We start from the raw sequence: 8,871 nt of genomic DNA, 5'->3' as shown, positions 1-8,871 counted from the left end.
TTGTTTATTATAACAATTATGATAAAATACTATAAATAGAAGTATGGGAACCGTGGCTTTCAATGCTTTACATTCATTTGAAAATGAGGTGACACACTTGTTTATGTTAACAACTTAATATCATAAAATTTAAGTGAATCATTAGTTCTGAAATTTTGATTTGCAACTTTTCCCGTGATGCATTGATAGCTGATGATAATTGTGTAATTATGGATTATGATACTTCATGTGATGAGTTCTTCGATTTTATATTTAAATGTGATGATTCTATCATTAGAAAATGCAAATATGGAATTTTCTAGTTTCTCATAGTTTTCCTATTTTTGGGATATTTATCATAGATATTTATTTATCCATTTATTTTTTAATAATTTCATCATCATCCAAGCCTTGTCCCAACTATAAGGAGTTGGCTAGGCGAATCCTGTTTTACCATTCCATTCTGTTCAGTGCCATATCCATCATCAAATTATGGGTGCTTAAATCATTTCTTACTACTTACACCAAGTCCTTTTAATTAATTATTTATTAATTAAAAAACACATGCTTGGGAACCACTATACATCAAAGTAAACAACTTCTAACTCTTCTATTAAGGATGTACAGTGAGCCACACAGCCACTATACATCCTTAAATCCCCTCTTTACCCAGTACATTTTCAACTTAGTAGGGCATTTACCCTTCCTTCCCTACAAAACATAGCTCGAAAGTTTATCCTTTTCACAATTGATAATAGCCAAAAGTTAAGAAATCCCTAACTGTGCAAATAATGGCAGAGAATCTATGTTATAGCAAATTAATCAGTTTGTATAGAAGAAAATATAAAAGCAGTATCTCATATCATATCCCAAGAACAGACTCAACCATATCCGTTCTAAACAATATCAAGTATTTCAGACAAAGAATTTGTATTCTTAGTTGCAACATAACCGTGGCTTCCAGAAAAACAAAATGATTGTTCAAGTGCACCTCTCTGAGGACACACTTGCTTCTCAAGAAGTCAAGATATGATAATACCTGCAATCACATCATCAAAGTGAAAACAAAAGCAATACTGTATGCATTAAGAGGCATGGAAATCAAAAGAAATATTAGGAAATAATGACTTTTTTGTATGGTATCATGGTTCATGGACGGGGAAAGCATGCCAATTTGTCAACTATTCCACCACACAAGCAGAATCTGGACAAATGATGTTTCTCAGTAACAGTTAAAATAAGATTAGCTTTTTAAAGCTTCAAAATTTTTTCTTTCAATTCAAATAGTTATACAAGGCTAGAGCTTCTATTTTGGAGCTTTCCATCCCACAAATAGAGGATTTTCAAACACCTTTTTCTTGTTTGGTTGTGTCAAATCCAACACAATAAAAAATGTCTCTAGAATATGCATTAATGAGATGGAGTGAATATTAAGCTTTTTAGAAGTTGATGATCATTACAGCATCAGATGGGAATATATGATATAATCTCTATAAGCCATCCATGTCTTTGTCTCAACCTCAACAGGCAACAAGGCAATAAAGATCCAGGCAGCAACTGGTGTCTGGCTAACCTGGCATTTTAGGAAGGAATTTCTCAAACGACAATAAAGAAAAAGCTCCTTTATGAAAAATAAATTATCCAGACATTCCGTGCATACTACATGATATCATCCTATCCAACAACTGGAGTTGCAACATAATCTGCAATCTACAGAAACGCCTAGTGAGAATATTAACCAATTTTTCCATGTTCTGAAGGATGCTAGAAGAAGAATAACACCATTCCCTTGCTATAGAATGATCCAATGACAAAGACAAACTAATCAAGCAAAGAATTTGTGTACGACCATACAAACCACTAAAAGGCAAAAAGAGAGCATATACAATGCATTCAACCACCTAATCACTAGTAAATTAGGAAGGTGGTTAGAAACCTTACCACTCAAAAAGAAGCCTATGTAAGCATTCAACGATATCATGAAATTATAAATGACCATTCAAATATTACCCCAGCTGAATGCACACATAAAAGAAGCTAAACATCAGATCTAGAAACACAAAATCAAATCCATAGTCAACCAGACATAATTCCATAAATGAAAGATCCCGATGGTTGAACTGTTGAAGGGACTTCCTCAAGATTATGGAAATTTAGTTATTCGTCCACCACAGACAAAGTTTAAAATTAATGCCTTTCTGAAAACGATGACAGATAGTAACATCCAGGATTTTAGTTAGTCCCCAAATCTCTGGTCACTAAGCATCACAATCCAAGGAGAAGTTTCAAAGATGATTTATGAAACATTGAGATTATTGTGTAAAATGGGATATTTTTTCATTTAGTTCTATATCTTATTTATCATCTTGAGATGGATACAGTTTGTCTATCCTATTGATCATAAACATAAATACTGACCCTGGATGGTGTTAAACGCAAATTTCCAGTGAAGAAATCAAAATTCAAAAATCTTAAAATATAAACATAGAAACAAGAAAAATGAATGTAGGTATTTGAATATTGCTAAAGAAAGACAAATCACCATTTGTAGCATTAATCCATTATTTTTCTCCAAACAACTAAGCTTAACTCCTCTAGAAAGCACATTCTGAGTCAGAAATATGAAGGGGCCAATAAAAGATATTACTGAAGAGATTATGTAATAGTAATACCACAATAACATGAATTCACAAGGAGGCCAGCAAAAGATGTGTAACCATCTCTCATCTGCTGATCTTGTCCTTCATTCCTGCTCCTCTATCATAGAATATGCTATCTGCATGATAAAAACCACTGACAAGATAAGAAATACCATTAGTCCCATTTAAAATTGACTGCAATTACTTCCAAATCAGATAAAATTTTGACAACCAACTTAAACTGACTGTGCAATTACTTCTAAGATAAAGTTTTGATTACAACATGAACCCACCTCAAGAAACAAGGTTATGGTATGGGCTCTGTCCAACAATCATGTTGCATGACCTCAAATTCCCAAATGAAAGGGTTTTCTTTTAGAGTTTAAATATTTTAGTTTCCATTTGGGCTGAGATAATTGCATATGCTAGCCCAGTTTCACCCTTGATGTGAGCAAATTTACTTTTAAACGAAGGTCCAACAAGCATGATTCTCACAAGAAAAGTAAAATACACAATTACGCATCCATCAGAAGACCTCATCTTATGGATGAAGGTTCTCAAACCCTATGCAGACTTTGGTCAAAACCAAATTTTCAACTAAAAAATACAGACAAATATGTAGATACACAAATGTGGCTACCACCCTTCATGTCAACATAAGTCCTCACAGACAAGTTTCTTTTGAAGCACTCCTTCAACATTGAACACATGGTGCCAAAAATTGGTACTCTCACAAACTTAACTATGGTGACCAATGAACAAAATTGACCATAACGTTGGGAGTGCTCTCAATTAGTAGTTTGAGTTTTTCTTAATCAGTTGGCATGCACCCAAATGTGGAAGTAAGCTGGTTATTGGTGGCCAAGAAAGGTTCATTCCATTGGAACTATGTCCAACAGGAAAGGCAGTACATAAGTGAGGCCAAGCCACTCAATAAAGGGAGAACAGCACAATTGGACTGAAAGGAGAGTACAGGAGCAGAACATGAATGTTATTCTTATTTATTTATGTTATTCTGTCTCTTGTACTTGTAATTTTTAGACCGTTTGTATCTTTGATGTACATCTTGTACGCTGCTTTTAATATCAATAAAAATCTTTCCTGGTTACTGATTAAAAAAAAAAAAAGAAAAAAGAATAGAAGAGCTGAACCATTAGAAGCCTTTTTTCTGCCTATAGATATTTTTTCCAAAGAAAAATTCTTAAGAGGCCAAAAGATTAAGAGAAGAACCTTGTTCCTATTGAAAGAATTATAATGGATATAACTGATTAATAATAAGAACTAAGTGCATAGGATGAATATGAGACAACTTCCATTATAAGGCGCTGGCAAGTAGTTCTTATGCCTACCTCAGTATCAACCACATTGTGAAAGGTAATGCCAAATTGAAAATACAAAGCTTACAAAAGAAAATAATATCCAAGAGAACCACAAAACACAATAATCAAACAAAACATACATGCAGAAAGGCATAAATAAAACCAATCAACTAGAGACCTCATTATAACATTTGCAATCATGAATGACTTCTGTGAAGCAATTAGACTCAAGTGTCAGATTATGCGCTTCCATTAACATCTCCCTACCCTGAATAAGGGTAACCTTGACCAAAAATATAGCATGTGGAAGACAAACTGTGAGAAATGAAAACAGCTCTTTATCGGCAACAAGATAAGGATCTCATATAGTGTAAAATAAGCAACGTTGATAAAATATACAACTAAAGTTCTTGAGAAGCAGTTCCATATATTTGACATCAATGCATATGATTGATGCAATGCTATAATAAATGAACGGAATGATATTTAATTTGATTTGCTAGCAGGTTAACTGGATCTGTTTGATGATTTATTTGCAGAAATGATGGTTCTTTTAGCAAATGAAGAACTCATTTACCTGTATAATACAAAGATTTCCATACCAACAAAGACCAACACCCTCACAATCAAAGTCATTTACCTGCAACTAGGATGTTAGGAGTGATCAAATAATATGTTAGGATGTGAATTAAACATGCAGAAACAATAACAATCGGTAGCAAACCCAATAAAAGAAATGTAGAAATTCTGGGAATCAAATTAACAGTAATATTTACTAAAAGAGTGATAGAATTAGATTCTTTTTATTCATGAGTGATATAATTAATTGAAAGGAGAACCATAAAAAGTAATCAAGAATAGGAGAGAACTGGGGGAGGGGTTGAGGACAACTGGAGCGAGATCCCCACAGGAGATTTTTTTTTTTTCCTTTTCATCCTCAACACCATCAAAAGAGATTTGTTGATATGGTAACTACGTGAAAACCCCTGAAATTAGACGAAACTGAAGGAGGCAAATAAAACATCTAGAAGCTGATATCTCAAATACAAAATATCAAATAGAAACCTTACAAGGAGAACCCGAGGCCTGGTGCCCCTCAAACCAAATAAATTGTGCCTATCTCTCACAAACTAAAGACAATTCAGGGGATCTAGTGTAACCGTCCCACTAGTCCCTTGAAGGGTGCAGGGATGGGGTTGTGGGCCCACAGAAGCCCCATTCCCCAAGTTGAGAGTTTGCCCATTTACTCCTAAGGTTCTGAATTGGCAGTTCCAGTTTGGAGAATGATCAAAATCCTTGTTTTATCTTGTTTCATCACTAACAAACGTCCCTTTAACTTGATTTTTTCTATTGCTACCAGATTTATTAGATGAGGTTTCCACAATAGTTCCTGCTTGTCTAACCTGAAAACTGCTGTCAATCTCTGGAGAGCATGAAAATGAACTGAAGCAGACGAACCAAAGGATAAAAATGAAAAAAAAAATGTTTATTGTCCATGTTGTGGGAGAAATGCAAAATATTGAAGCAGTTGATATTGCACTAAGTTGCGAGAAAACTCAGCTTCCCAAGTCCTACTCAGTTCTTTCCCGCTTTTTTCGTTCTTTTTTCTTTTTTCACCTTGGCATCAGCAGAACAAGAATCGAAGAAGCTAGGAAGTGATATTCTTTGCAAATGGTGTAACAAGTGATGTTCTAATAGGCAGGTTCTTAAGCTTCCAACCGGTGAGATTCGTGATAAACTTTTCTAGGTATATGGTTGGAAGATCTAGCACTGGCAGGAGCCAAAAACCTTCAAAAAATGGCAAAGCTACAAAGTACAGACGATGTATTATATTGAGTTGAAGAGGTGAAAATGATACGTAGCGGTGAACACAAGTATCTTTGGAAATAAACTAACAGTTTGTACTTTTGGCATGTACCTTCTTTCCACCCTCCTCGGCAGAACATTCATACAATCATATTGTCCCTGAAGAATCCAGGCATGGTTTCTTAATTTTCATCTCAGGGTTAAGCATACCCTGACTTTTTTCAAATAGACTTAAATATGATTCCACTAGGATTGAACATACCCTCATTCGATAAAACGTTATATGAAGTTTCATAAACTTCTTGTAAAGAATAGACTTCTTTTGAAAGATATTACCTCCTTTCTTGCTTTAATTCTGCAACCCCAGATGGATCTCACCCCTAGTTGGGAACGTTCCCAACAGCCATAGTTTTTCTAACCGCAGAGCCCGATAGTTCATCGTTTGACCAAGAAGTCAAAAACAAAATATAAGATCAAACATTGAGTGAATAGTATCCCGTATGAATACATGTGAAGAATAAATGAAATTAGGGCTCAGTTTGGAAGGAGCACACATACAAATAATGTAAGAGAAGAGTGGGGAATGGAGGGAGGAATGTAGAAGGTGATGATGCTCTGTTTCTGGGTTAATTGCAATGCTAAAAGAAGGCGGTGGCACGGTGTTGCTTTGGTTTGGCCCGTTCGGTGATTCTCCTTGGAGTCTAAGGTCTCTCTGGTTTTCTTTGAAATTTTGAAGAATGCAAGTGTATTTCAAAAATTCACGGGGGTAAAAGTTTATTTATTCACGTTCTTTCATTTTTCAGGTAAATAATTCAATCACCATTTTAATTATAGGGGTAAAATGTAAAAACCTCCTCTGAATTTCTAACAATCGTAAAAAACTCTAGTTTCATTTTAACAAAATCTTTCCCTCAATTTTTTAAATAATTCGATGAAAACTTCCCTTTCGTCAATGACCCAAACGCAAAATGGTAAACGGTTGCATTTTTGAAAATGCCGATTTTACCCTTTAATTAATTTGTATATATTTTTATTGAAATAACCTGTCGACCTGTTATCCTCTTTTCCTTTCCTTTATCCGCTTTTCCTATCCCTAAACTCCACCATTTGAAGAGGAAGAATTCAACTCTTTCAATCTATCATTCAAACACAGACGGAAACCCGTTGAATGATATACCATGTTTTTTACAAAGCATTTTTCTTATAAAAAATCTTCAAACCAGAGAACCTATACAGAGAATTGAATGCTTTAATGGAGGTGTCAATATCTCTATCGGGCCGAATGTATCTTTCACAGCCATCTCTAGCAAGTCGTAATTTCTTTTGCGAGCTGAGGTCCGGAGGAAACAGCCTGCTCTGTTGGAATTGGGACTTTGTACCCTAAAAGGTCTACTACAACAATGTGCTCAAGTTGAAGGATGCCATGGTGGGTGATGACCACGTTTGCGCATTGGTGGTCAAAACCGGAGTTGTCAACTGTTGCAGAGGGGAGAGAAACAATTTTCCGGCACCAGGGGCAGGCGAAGGTTTTGTCTCCATTACGTCAGGGCGAGGGTTTTCTTGTAGTATTTTGAACACAAGTCGTATAATTAAGTGTTGTGGTATTAGACAAATTGGGCAGGAGATACAAGCCCGGTTCGGAAAATGTCTCTACCGTTAACGTGCACAACCCCGGTGGATTTGAATTAGTACATATTTGATTGCACTGCAATCATAATAGATCTATCCATAACTTGCAAATCTATACTACTAACAAAAGAGCAAATAGTCCCATTTTTTTGATTTTTCATTAAACATTTTTATCCCTTGTCTAAGCAATATACAACGGGCATAAAAAATGGTATATACGTCATTTATTCACACTCCAAAATCTACCGACTTATAACAGTTAAGAAACCATTCACTTATAACTATTCAAAAACTGTCATTGTAACAATTAAGAAACTGTTCAAAAACTATCTATAAATTATGAATAGTTTTGTCTTGGAGATAACTTTCACGTACCAATGCATGTACTATTAGTATCATTAAAAGAATCATGAAGATATAAGGCATCACTCTTGATTTTTTAACTCTCATAGATATCTAAATATGGACATCTCCATCCCCTGTATAGGCACCCCTGTAAAGGCATCAGAATGTTAATATTTTCCTTGGGAGGCATCAGATAAGAAAACCGCTGTAAAGAACAGTTGCTGAAAACATGAGCTTTAAAAGAAATATGAGAACACTTGTCGGCCAAGAATAACCTCCAATGAAGAACAATTTCCAGAAAAAAATGGATGGAATATTCCAATAATAGAATATACTGAGCAATAATGTCGCTGCAATAGATAGGGTTTAATAATGCTTTAGGGGTAATTTCAAGGGAGATTTTTGTTGAATTATTTAAAAATTCAAGGGAGATTTTTGCTACAATGAAACTATAGGAGAGGTTTTTGTGATTGTCATAAACTTTAGGGGAGGTTTTTGTATTTTATTATAAGGGAAATTTTTGTCCCATTAAGTATACTTAATTGGCAATTTTCCCAAGGGAGATGGATATCCCTTACCTGCTTATTTATGGGGAAATACTTATTTGGTGCCCCAGGTAAGCAATACCAAGAAGAATAAACTTTCCCTAATTAATCCCATTGACCAACTTCCCCCTCTCAAAATCCAAAAATCAAGCACCCCTTAAGTCAATTTATAAAGACTCGGGTTATCCATATATAATTAGCATATCTACTTCTAGTGTATGCATATTGATTATCAGGCCTTTTGTTAATTTGTAGGATTTTATTTTAAAGCTATGTACGATTCAGTGGGATTTGGAATTCAAATATTACTTTTATTTTATTTACAAATTATAATATACAGTTCTTTATATTATTTTGTAGATATGTACTAGTTTTGTACAAGGATTTTTTAAGTTTTGAATTTAATGCTATTGAAATCAGATAGTTGGATATCTAAATAATCAAAAAGGACAAATCTATCTCTAAAGCGGACACTTTCACTGATTTCAATTTCAATGTATGTCCAGGAAGTTAAATTGAAATGCCATATACTACACATTCACCCAAAAAAGTGTCATAAAATGCTTATTTGTAGCTGTTAATAAACCAAATTGTAATATATGTTTCAAC

At 34.5% G+C, this 8,871-nt stretch overlaps 1 long non-coding RNA gene across 6 annotated transcripts; it reads right to left on the bottom strand.

Annotated features, from left to right (window-relative positions):
* Positions 1-785: 785 nt before the first annotated feature.
* On the bottom strand, positions 786-6,496 carry LOC148842436 (uncharacterized). Of its 6 annotated transcripts, XR_016102897.1 has the most exons (6): positions 6,302-6,495; positions 6,080-6,157; positions 4,515-4,577; positions 2,652-2,772; positions 1,440-1,552; positions 786-1,018 (listed from the first exon to the last, which is right to left on the bottom strand). It is a non-coding gene; the product is annotated as an uncharacterized LOC148842436 (long non-coding RNA). The 6 variants fall into 6 exon arrangements; XR_016102895.1 differs by lacking the exon at positions 6,302-6,495 and having other exon boundaries at positions 6,080-6,216; XR_016102896.1 differs by lacking the exon at positions 786-1,018 and having other exon boundaries at positions 1,198-1,552; positions 4,515-4,583; positions 6,302-6,496.
* Between the last annotated feature and the right edge of the window lie 2,375 nt (positions 6,497-8,871).

Source organism: Nelumbo lutea, chromosome 8 (assembly GCF_056320005.1).
Source record: "Nelumbo lutea isolate HS-2025 chromosome 8, American lotus-T2T, whole genome shotgun sequence".
Taxonomy (NCBI): Eukaryota; Viridiplantae; Streptophyta; class Magnoliopsida; order Proteales; family Nelumbonaceae; genus Nelumbo; species Nelumbo lutea.
Note: the sequence above shows the minus strand (reverse complement) of the source record. Positions and strands in the feature narration are given on the sequence as shown.